The following is a 12,550-nucleotide window of genomic DNA, read 5'->3' as shown; positions in this document are numbered from 1 at the left end:
TTGGCGATGTGGCCGTGAACATCAGGCAGCCAAGTGCAACCTCAAAGCCAAGTGCAAACAGTGTGAGAGGTAGCATTTGGATATCCTGCATGAGGTCAATATCGGCCACAATCCTACAGCGATTGGGAAACCCCAAGCACCTGAGCCAAGCATATGCCTAGTGCCAGTTCTGTGTCAGAGACTCTGTACATTGATCGTGCAGCTAATAGCCACCAAGTGTTACTCAAGTTGATTCGTGTCCTCCTTCAGAGCGGCCCAAATGTACTTGAGACCTATGCAATATTGGATGATGGGTCAGAGCGCACAATACTGCTACATGATGCTACAGTTCATCTTGGTCTTCAAGGGAAACCTGAAGATCTCACACTCTGCACAGTGCGTCAAGAACTCTGTACCATCAGTGGAGCCACTGTTTTCTTCTCAGTTGCTCCCGTATCACAACCTAACAAGTCATATCAAATCAATAAAGCCTTTACAGCTAAAGAATTGAATCTAGCATGCCATACATACCCAGTCGAAGCTCTGCAGGAAAAGTACCGCCATCTCAGAGACATTCCACTGCCAGCCATTAAAGGGGCCCAACCATTACTGCTCATTGGGTCAGATTACCCACATTTAATGACTCCAGTGGAACCAGTACGTCTTGGTCCACCGGGTGGACCTGCAGCTGTTCACACTAGACTAGGATGGACTTTACAAGGCCCTACAAGTCTATTACGCCACCAGCTGTCCCCACAGCAGTGCCTCTTCACTACCTGCCGGCCCCCAGAAGCTGAGCTCCTAAATCATGTGGATAAGCTGTGGCAGTTAGATACGCTGCCATAGAGGAGTGAGCGGTTGATCACTAGATCAAGACAGGATGCCGAGGCAGCCCGCATATTAGAGGAAAAGACCACCAGAGTAATGCTGAATGGTGTGAACAGGTATAGAACTCCATTGTTATGGAAACAGAACCTTCCCCCTCTCCATGCATCTGAAGAAGCAGTTCTGTCACAGCTGTGTGGGATGGAGAGAAGGCTAGTTAGAGACCCAGAGAAAGCTGCTATCTACTCCAAAGAAATCCACAAGCTTATTGATGCTGGTTACGTCCAAGCCATATCATCATCCAGAGCCAAAGAGAGCAATTATTCCTGGTTCATTCCACATCACCTTGTTCAACAAAATGGGAAGTACCGAATAGTCTTTAATTGCTCCTTTAATTTCAATGGGCAGAGTCTCAATCATCACCTCCTTCCTGGACCCACGCTAGGAGCCAGCCTTCTGGGAGTCCTAATTAGGTTCCGAGAATACCCTGTAGCCATCAGCAGCGACGTGAGGGGAATGTTTCATCAGGTCCGCCTGCTGGATGAGGACAAACCCTTCCTTCGCTTTCTGTGGCGAAATGTTAATGTAGACCAGGATCCTACCGTCTACGAGTGGCAAGTGCTTCCATTCGGCACAACATGCAGTCCATGTTGTGCTACCTTCGCACTACAGACTCATGTCCAGAGGCACACTGCTCAAGAAGAGGATGCTCGCTTGTCAGTAGAACGTTGCTTCTACATTGATAATTGTTTGCAGAGCCTCCATTCAGAAGATCAAGCCAAGCAGCTGGTGAGTCGATTGCAGACATTGCTCCTTGAAGGTGGATTTGAGCTCAGAGAATGGGCCACCAATGTTCCTGCTGTCATTGAATATCTGCCCAAATGCTCAAGGTCAGAGAGCAGCACATTCTGGTTCACACAACAGAAGGTTGACCCTCAAGATTGCTCACTCGGACTATTATGGCAGTGTAAGTCAGACACAATTCGTTATAAGCAGCACCACAGTGAATGCCACAAACTGACTATACGCAACATCTACCGCCTTCTTGCTCAAAAATACGATCCTCTGGGATATATTATTCCATACACAACCAGAGCCAAGATCATTGTACAGCGACTCTGGGACAAGAAGAGAGGTTGGGATGATCCCAATCTCCCTGAAGGTCTGATTCAATCTTGGAAATCTTGGGAAGACGAACTTCCTCAGTTGTCCCAGATCACATTGCCCAGGTGCTATACTGACCACAACACAGACTGTAGTACCACCACTCAAACTATCCATGTGTTCTGTGACGCTTCTGAATGCGCTCACAGATCTGTGGCGTATTTGCGCACTGACTGTGGTAACAAGTTCAAGTGGCATTCTTAGCGGCCAGATCCAGAGTTGCGCCAAGGAAGCAACTATCCATTCCTAGACTAGAGTTGTGTGGCGCTTTAACCGGAGCACAGTTAGCTTCAGTGTTGCTCAAAGAACTCACCATCCAGATCCAAGAGGTAGTATATTGGACAGATTCTACTACAGTACTTAATTGGATCCAATCCGAATCTTGCCGATTTAAAGTGTTTGTAGGCACAAGAGTCTCAGAGATACAAGAGTTATCAGACACCAGAGCTTGGCACTACGTTGACTCAGCCTCTAACCCAAGCAGACGATATCATGAGAGGGAAGACACTATCTCAGCTCAGTGGAGTGAGTCGCTGGAGCAATGGACCTTCTTTTCTGCTGCATTCATCTGACCATTGGCCTGAGACACCATCTGCCCAAGTCACAGAAGAAACAGAGGAGCTAAGGAGTACCATCTTTTGTGGCTTGACAACTAGTGCACCAGATCCAGCTATTCCTGAAGTACAGCAGTTTAACACCTTCAAAGAGCTACTAGAAGTTACTATGCGAGCGCGACAAGGGGCTTCCTGTGACACGTCTCCCACTGCTGATGACTATCACAACACTGAGTTGGCACTCCTCAGACATGCACAGATTGAGAGCTTCCCTGAAGAGGTGACACTACTCAAAGCCAGTGAGGCGCTCCCATCGACCAGTAGATTGATTACACTAACCCCTGAATATGATCAGACGTCAGGTTTAATCCGGGTTGGAGGTAGGCTCCGCAGATGCGACAGCTTAAGTCCAGCTGTGCTGCATCCCATTCTCCTTTCCTCCTCTCACCCAGTCTCCAAGTTACTGATTCAGCATTATGACAATCAGTTGCACCATCCTGGAGCAGAGTGTGTCTTTGCAGAGCTGCGCAGAAAATACTGGCTATTAAGAGGCAGAGAGGCAGTCAAGAATCACCAGCGTAACTGTATTGATTGCAGAAAATGGAGAGGCAGCCCACAAGTCCCAAGAATGGCAGATTTACCTCCGTCCAGTTTACGTCTTTTCTGACCTGCCTTCTATTCAACAGGAGTTGACTGTTTTGGCCCTATGTTTGTAAAGATAGGACGGCGCACTGAAAAGAGATGGGGCATTTTATACAAGTGCCTTACAACTAGAGCTATCCATCTTGATCTGTTACCAAACATGGATACAGACTCCTTTCTTATGTCACTCAGACGTTTCATAGCTCGCAGAGGAAAGCCCTATGAGATCCTCTCAGACCAGGGCACTAATTTCAAAGGAGGAAGCAGGGAGCTACAGGAAGCCTTTAATGCAATTGAACCTGCAGTTAAAACCCAACTTGCTTCTCAACAGATTCACTTTCGGTTTAATCCCCCCAATGTTTCCCATTTTGGTGGGTCATGGGAGCGAGAGGTGAGATCTGTTAAGAATGCTCTCCGCACCACTTTAGGAGCTCAGACAGTGCCAGAGGAGGTATTAAGGACAGTCCTTATCGAAGTAGAGGGAATACTCAACTCTAGGCCTCTGGGATACATTTCTTCTGACCTTGCTGACCCAGACCCAGTCACACCCAACTGCTTGTTGATGGGGCGGCCAGACTCTTCCCTTCCACAAGTGGTCTATCCCGATTCTGAGCTGTTAAGTTGAAAAAGGTGGCGTCATTCTCAAGTATTTGCGGATCACTTCTGGAAGCACTACATCCACTATTTTCTACCCAGCTTACAGATCCGACAGAAATGGCAGACCGAGAAAGATAATATCGCTGTAAGCACTGTAGTGCTCATTGTTGATCATCAAGCACCAAGAGCCCTCTGGCAAGTAGGAACAGTGAAGAGCGTCATACCTGGATCAGATGGACATGTGAGAACAGCTGTGGTTCAAGTAAAGAACCAGACCTACACACGCCCAGTTGTTCGGCTCATCAAACTGTCAGCCTTACCTCAAGATAATACAGTCAACTAGTGGTCAAATTTGCCCACCAAATTTGGGGATGGCTGTACAAAAGACTATTAATTTACATGTTCTCATGCTTCAAGTTTAGTATGCATGTAGTTTAGTTTTGTATGTAGTCATTTTTTCCACCACCCGAATGCACCAATGTATAACTAACAAACGTATGCTAAAAACGTGGTTCAGAGAGTCATGAAACGGTCTTCATTTGGTCAGTCTCATTGGTAGTGTGCGTCCATTGAACGTGAGTGGCATTATTTTTGCTTTATCTTTTGTTGTTCAAGACCGAGGTTGTATAGGGCAGATATATATATATATATATATATATATATATATATATATATATATATATATATATATATCTGCCCTATACAACCTCGGTCTTGAACAACAAAAGATAAAGCAAAAATAATGCCACTCACGTTCAATGGACGCACACTACCAATGAGACTGACCAAATGAAGACCGTTTCATGACTCTCTGAACCACGTTTTTAGCATACGTTTGTTAGTTATACATTGGTGCATTCGGGTGGTGGAAAAAATGACTACATACAAAACTAAACTACATGCATACTAAACTATATATATATATATATATTTTTTTTTTTTTTTTTTTTTTTTTTCATTGGGTTTTGTCGAGTGTTTTAAGTAATTTGGGGAAAGTAGCTGCTAGCTACTAGCTTTACCTAATTGATATATGTAAACCTGTATGTGACGCAGTACATGTCCGTAGTTCATATTTTTGCTAATTAAATGCATCCATAAAAAGTTTGTGATGTATACCTTATGTTGAATAGATTACTTTAGCTGTAATAAGTAATGTATGTGCATTTATATTGTACATTTTCAGTTCATTATGATTCGGTCTTAGCCTCGTGACAAACATTTAATTATGTTTATTTATTATAGACATTTTAAGTTGTATTTGTAATAAGGAGATTTGTAGATCAGTATTTCTAATTGTATTTGTTTATTATCTCTGTATAGAATACCACACTCACTTCTATTTACATGTGGAGACCTGTACCTGATTAATATTAATGGACAAGTCAAATTAAAGACAATTTCAAGTTAAATCCTGGACCTGAATAGTATCTCCATTTATCTCAACTCACCTGAACATATATAATTGTTGTCCTGACCCGACCCCTGAAGTGATTGTTAATATACATACAAACCAGTTACAGTCATTAATACAGTTATAAATTGTGTTGTTAATACATTGATAGTCATTAATAATCAGTAATAACACAGAGATAGAAAGGACAACAGTGACCTGTTGTTTGGTAAATAGTGAACCTACATTCATCTACAGTTAAACCTCAGAACTTGTCTGATACTGACCTTACATTGTCTTCTCCATCAGTCAGCACAAAGCCCTTGTATTCATCATATATTTGTTAATAAGTTTAACCATTTATTTAATTAACCACCAACAGAATGTCTTTTTTTTACATTAATTAATGATAATATAGTGTGAAATGTCTGTATTCATTCTCAGGTCTGGGATTATTCTTTCCCTTGATATTCTCTGTACATTCTCTGACACTTTCTGTATTAGAAATCTATATTATTGTATTACTGTATTAATATCTAATCTATTTATTCTCTGTTCCCCACAGATAAACACACTCTGTTTTACCTTTTCACTGTCCAGTCTGAAGACTTCTCACACAACATCTACCAGTTCAGTGTAGAGACTCTGCTGGACGACACACAGACGGACTCCTACAGCAGTCGGGATGGTATCAGGACTCCTAAACAGAGCTGGGTGAAGGAGATTAAGGAGAGTGTGTGGAGAACAGGAACTGAGAAGCTGAAGTATGAAGGAGGGTGGGTGAACAAGGTTCTTCAGTTACAGTTGGAGGCCTTCAGACACAAAGCGTCAGGTGAGAATATTAATTTATCTCTTAATTTATGATTTCATAATCTTCATGAAGAGAAGAGTTTGTAAATCCTACTTTTTAAAGAAGCTGTAATTGAGAAAGAACTGGTGAAGGTCCTGAACCTCACCATAACAGAGTCTACCTTAGGCCTGAGTGCATTAATGTGTGAAGAATGGGTAATGAGTGCGGTGTTCAACAGGGACTGGGTTCAGTGTCTGTGTGCAGCTGATTGTACAGTGTTGAGTAAGTTACAGTTGGTGTAAGTTACTAAAATCAACTAAAAGCGGTAAGTACCTGGCTACTACTGGCTGTTTTGCCTGCTCAGAGTGTGGCAAGTTTAGTTTAACCCCCTTTTCCACCTCTAGCGACAAAGATAGTGGTTGTGTTTGTACTAAGTGTCAGCTAGTTAGCTCTCTGGTGGATAAAGTGGACCAGCTAGAAGTGCGCATCCAGAGCTTATTATTGTCAAGGGATAAACAGCGAGATTCAGTGTTAGCAACTCCGGGTGCCTTAGGGAGAGTTAGCACCCCCTCGACTCCGGCGTTAGAGCCCTCACAGCGGGGTGAATGGGTGACGTCTCTGCATCATAGCCGGAAAGCTAAGGCTGATGCTAACACTGAGGCCAAAGCTAGCCCACCGGGACACCACGCTCCTCCGATTTGCATGTCAAACAGGTTTGCCCCGCTCAGCGAAGCACCCGCTGAGGAGCCTGTTAAGAGTGCTCTGGTTATAGGAGACTCTATTGTTCGACACATGAAATTAGCTACTCCTTTAGGGGCGCCGGCAGTAACAGTTAGCTGTTTATCGGGAGCCAGCGCGCCGGATATTAGTGGCAACCTTAGACTGTTAGCTAATAGGAGATACTCGAGGGTAGTCATTCATGTAGGGGCCAATGATATTCGTCTGCGGCAGTCTGAGGTAACTAAGGGTAATATTACAGAGGTGATTAAACTGGCCCAGACGATGTCCGATGCCGTAATCTGCTCTGGTCCCATACAAATACGGCGTGGCGACGAAGCTTACAGCAGACTTTGGGCGTTAAACTGCTGGATGTCCAAGTGGTGTTCCAAATATCAAGTGGGCTTTATAGACAATTGGTTACGTTTCGAGGGCAAGCCTGGTCTTATAGGTAGGGATGGTATCCACCCCACGCGGGAGGGTGCTGCCTTACTTTCTTGCAGCATAGCACATAGTCTTTTAGTTAGTCAGCAGGGTAGTGTAGACAGCTGCTGACAATCCAGAGCCGGGACCAGGCCGCAGACAGACAGGCTAAACCGACCGTCTGCGAACTGTCTTGAGGCGTCACCCAGGTTCAACTGTATTGAGGCTGTGTCTTTCCCCGAACTAAATGTAAAAGTAGAAAAACAAAATCAGCCTGTTTCAGCAACCTAATCAATATTAAATCATACACAACACCTAGCAGCAACACCTCAGAACTAAAATTTGGGTTACTCAACATAAGATCACTAAACTCAAAAGCACTCATTGTAAATGATATTATAAGTGATCATAAATTCAATGTTTTCTGTCTCACAGAAACGTGGGTTAGACCAAATGAATATTTAGCACTAAATGAAGCCACTCCCTTAGGCTATAATTATGCACATAGCCCAAGAATGTCAGGCAAAGGAGGTGGAGTATGTGTAATTTACCAAAATACCCTAGAAATTAGTCTTAAACAATATGACACCTTCTCTTCTTTTGAGGTTCTCTCCACTATTATTACAAATCCGGTCACAAAAAAGGACGCATTTTTATTATGTAACATTTACAGACCACCAGGGCCTTACTTAGAATTTCTGAAAGAATTCAGCAATTTTGCTACAAACCTAGCGGTATGCAATCATAAAGTTATAATTGTAGGAGATTTCAATATCCATTTTGAGAAGGAAAGTGACCCACTAAAAAATGCATTTACCTCAATCTTAGACTCTATTGGTATTACTCAAAATGTAACAGGGCCTACACACTACTGCAGTCACACTTTAGACTTAGTTCTGATACTAGGTCTTAACATTGACAAAATTAATATCTTACTGCAATCCTCAGCAATCTCCGACCATTACTTAATTTCATATGAGCTACGTCTTAGCCATAATATATGTAAGAACCCTCGTTATTCTTCAAGGCGTATAATAAAACCATCTACCGCCCTACAATTTATAGAAAACCTCCTAGAACTATCAAGCCCAGTTCCAACTCCATCAGACCCAATGGACCTAGATGTACTAACTGATTACCTAGAAAATACCTGTCGATCTACTTTAGAAAAGGTAGCACCACTTAAACATAAAAGTATAAGACAGAAAAAGCTTGCACCATGGTATAATGATAAGACCCGTACTTTAAAACAAACATTACGAAAACTAGAGCGGAAATGGCGATCAACCAAGCTGGAAGTGTTCCATTCTGCCTGGAAGGACAGCCTTATAGAGTATAGAAATGCCCTCACTAAAGCTCGCTCAGCATATCTGGCCTCGCTGATCTCCAATAATAAAAATAATCCGAGAGCACTGTTTAGTGTGTTTTCTAGAATTACAAAAAATCAAGCAGGTTCCGAACAATTAATTACAGCAACTCTCACCATTAAAGTTTTTATGGACTTTTTTAATAATAAAATTGAGAATATTAGACAACAAACTCAAGCCACAGGATTAAATCCATCCTGGCTGCCACCCGATGTAAATGATATAAAATATAATGTAACTGTAAAAGAAAGACTTGAACCCTTTTACCCACTCCCACAATTAGAACTACCCACTTCCGCAAACTGTACAACTTGCACACTTGATGCAATTCCCACAAAATTGCTCAAAGAAGTACTACCAGCTATTATTGATCCTTTTTTAACTATAGTAAACTCATCCCTTAGCCTGGGCCATGTACTCAAAGCTTTTAAACTAGCAGTTATTAAACCTATGATCAAGAAACCAAATCTTGATGCTAGTACACTGTCTAATTACAGGCCTATTTCAAATTTGCCATTTCTGACTAAGATCTTAGAAAAAGCCGTGGCCCAACAACTTAGTTCATATCTACATAAGAATCATATATATGAAAAATTCCAATCTGGATTCAGGCAACATCATAGTACAGAGACAGCTCTAGTCAAGATAACAAATGATCTTCTTCTTGCCTCTGATCAAGGCCACGTATCCCTGTTGGTGCTTCTTGACCTAAGCGCAGCCTTCGATACAATAGACCACAATATTCCCCTAGAAAGGTTAGAAAACATGGTTGGAATCACAGGGACAGCCCTATTATGGTTTAAATCTTACTTAACGGAACCTTACCAATTCGTAAAAGTAAACAATCTAAATTCAAATTATTCTAAAGTAAGATTTGGAATTCCACAAGGCTCTATTTTAGGACCATTATTGTTTACATTATACATGTTACCGCTAGGCACAGTTATAAGAAACCATGACATTAACTTTCACTGTTACGCAGACGACACGCAATTGTATATTTCAGCCAAGCCCGATGACAAACACAGATTAAAGAAAATAGAGGACTGTGTAAAAGACGTGAAAGGCTGGATGTTGCGTAACTTCCTCCTTCTAAACAGCAACAAAACAGAGGTCCTGCTTTTGGGTCCAAAAGTGGCAAGAAATAAATTATCAGATTTAATTTTAAATCTCGCTGACTTTCCAGTTAAACCTGGTTCAGCAGCAAAAAACCTTGGTGTCATAATTGACCCGGATTTATCATTTGATCAGCACATAGGCAATATCACTAGGACAGCTTTTTTACATCTTCGCAATATTGCTAAGATTAGAAATGTCTTATCCCTTCAGGATGCAGAAACATTAGTACATGCCTTTATTACTTCAAGGCTTGACTACTGTAACGCACTACTGTCAGGATGCACCAGCAGCAATTTAAGAAAACTTCAACTAGTTCAAAATGCTGTAGCCAGGGTCCTCACTAAAACTAGAAAATTTGAACACATTAGCCCAGCTCTTTCATCACTTCATTGGCTGCCTGTTAAATTCCGCATTGACTACAAAATTTTGTTATTAACATATAAAGCTCTACATGGGCTTGCTCCTGAATATCTTCAAGATACAATTTCCTATTATGAGCCTCCACGTTTACTCAGATCACAGAATACTGGATTTTTAATTGTTCCCAGAATTCAGAAGGCCTCAGCTGGGGGAAGAGCCTTTTCTTATAAAGCCCCCAAACTCTGGAATGATCTTCCAGAAAATGTTCGGGACTCAGACACAGTCGCAATCTTCAAATGTAGGCTAAAAACTCATTTGTTTAGTTTATCATTTGGTAGCTAATGCTCCCCCATAGATAAAGGTGGCAGATCCGGGAGGTGCAGGGACACAGGGAATTATAGTAAACTGAGACGCTGGTGCTGTCGTCCCGCCGCTTCTCGCGATCACTCAGGTTTGTTGACGGTGGAGCGGAGGGATGCCAGTGTTTCAGGATGCTCCCGTGTCTGTGTGTCCTTCTGGTTCTCTCCTTTTAGTTAAAGCTGTCATAGTCAGATCTGCCGGAGTCATTAGCCACACTCTGGAAATTTTCATATTTTCTACTTTAAAAACAAAAAACAGTTCAAAACTAATTCCATCCCTTTACATCTTTCCGAGTAAACGACTGCCCACCTGTCTGTCTGGACACTGATGGATGACTGTCGAGATCCTCCTCCACGCTTCAGATCAGCTGCCCACGCTCCTGCAACCACCAAGTGCCTTGAAGCTGCCCCTACACTGAAGTTCTCACGGACTACTAACTATTATCACCAGTAGATTGACCAGAGGAGGATGGGTCACCCCTTGTGAGCCTTGGTTCCTCCCAAGGTTTCTTCCTCAGCTGGGGGAGTTTTTCCTTGCCACTGTCGCCCCTGGCTTGCTCACTTGAGGGTTTTACATTTTGTTTTTACATTTCATGTCAAATCTTGTCTTACTGGAATTCTGTGAAGCCGCTTTGTGACAACATCAGTTGTGAAAAGCGCTATACGAATAAATTTGATTTGATTTGATTTGAGGGTGTGAGGATGATTCCAGGTCTTCTCCTGTTTCAGAGCGTCATGTTCTTCAGTGGAGAAACGGCTGTGAGGGGGAAAAGCTTCCTGACGGCTCAGTGTCAACTTTAAACTGCATTAATGAATACGGCTACGATGGAGAAGATTTAATGTCTAAAATAACTGGACCTCGAGACAGTGGTCAGTCTCAGTGAAGGAGGCCCAGGAGACGGTGGAGAAGTTTAATTCTGGAAGTGCTCAAGATTCTGCTCTGGTTTGTCAGGACTGTTGGGGGTGGATGGGGATTTATTTACAGTACAGTCGTCAACACATACCCAGTGAGTATCTGGAAACTTGTCGTAATCAGAGTCTGTGATTTCACTCTCATTAATAACAGCAGGAGCAGTAGAGTCCATATCAGTGTTGTACACACCACAGCTGTGTTGGGTTCTCTGTCCTCACACACACACAGTGAAGATAAACACAGCATTAAAGTCAGACTCAGCAGTGGGTTGGTGATTAGCACGTTTACCGTGGGTTCAAGTCCCATCTGTGTGGAGTTTCCGTGTTCTCCCTGTGTCTGCAAGGGTTCCTGGTTTCTTAGTACAGTCCTCTAAACTGTACTGGTGTGAGTGAATGAGTGTGTAAATGAATGTCTGAATGTGTGTGAGACCAGATAAGGATGGCCTCTCACTCCTCGTCTGTGTGTGGATTGAATGTTGAATCGAATGGTATTTTGTGTTGATTGTAAAGCATCCTACGGTGTGTAGAAAGGTGTATTATAACTGTGTAATATAACTCTGTAAATAAATTAATATAAATATTACTAGAATTTAAATTCATACTAAAACAGTCTATATATTTATTTCAGAACAAGTTCCTTTAAAATCTACATTTGATTGAATGTAGAATGTTGTATCTGCACTTTTCCCCTCTGCAGCTGTTCCAGATGTGTATGTGTTTGTGAAGAAACCTCAGACTGAGTCCAGCAGACTGATCCTGACCTGCCTGGCCACGGGCTTCTACCCCAAAGACCTGAAGATGAGACTGAGGATATTCACCACTTCACTCCCTGATCATCTACTAACATCCTCAGGAGTCAGACCCAATGGTGATGGAACCTACCAGCTGAGGAAGAGTGTGGACGTCCAGGAGGAAGATGCAGCAGGATACGACTGTTCTGTTTCTCACGTCTCCTTCAGTGAAGCAGTAATTACACCATGGGGTAAATATATCTGTGTTTTGAAGAATTAATGTTCTTTTTGGACCGTTCCCAAAGTAATTAAAATTTAGAAGATCTCCAAAAGATCCAAAATACACCCTCTCTCCTGAGGGAGGCTTGCTCGTTCCGGAAGTTTCACAAAGACCAGTCGAGTGAAGTTCGAAGCAAATCAAAGTATTTATTTTAATACTGGAACCAGGAGAACTAATACATAAGAAACGCAACCTAGTGCCCTTCCACGCAAAGTTCTGACCTCTCCCCCATCTGACTCCAGTTTTATACCCCAAATGACGAATACCCTGCTGGCAAGGCATTTCTGGCTGATTAACATATATTAATATGCATAATTAGACATGTCAGTACTCAGGTTCCT

General features: G+C 42.4%; 1 pseudogene; it reads left to right on the top strand.

Moving 5' to 3' along the window:
• LOC136693808 (H-2 class I histocompatibility antigen, alpha chain-like) overlaps positions 1–12,550 on the top strand; it is a 36,462-nt pseudogene that overhangs the window by 12,804 nt on the left and 11,108 nt on the right.

This window comes from Hoplias malabaricus, chromosome 4, assembly GCF_029633855.1.
Source record: "Hoplias malabaricus isolate fHopMal1 chromosome 4, fHopMal1.hap1, whole genome shotgun sequence".
Classification (NCBI taxonomy): domain Eukaryota; kingdom Metazoa; phylum Chordata; class Actinopteri; order Characiformes; family Erythrinidae; genus Hoplias; species Hoplias malabaricus.
This window is presented reverse-complemented; position numbering and strand designations above follow the sequence as displayed.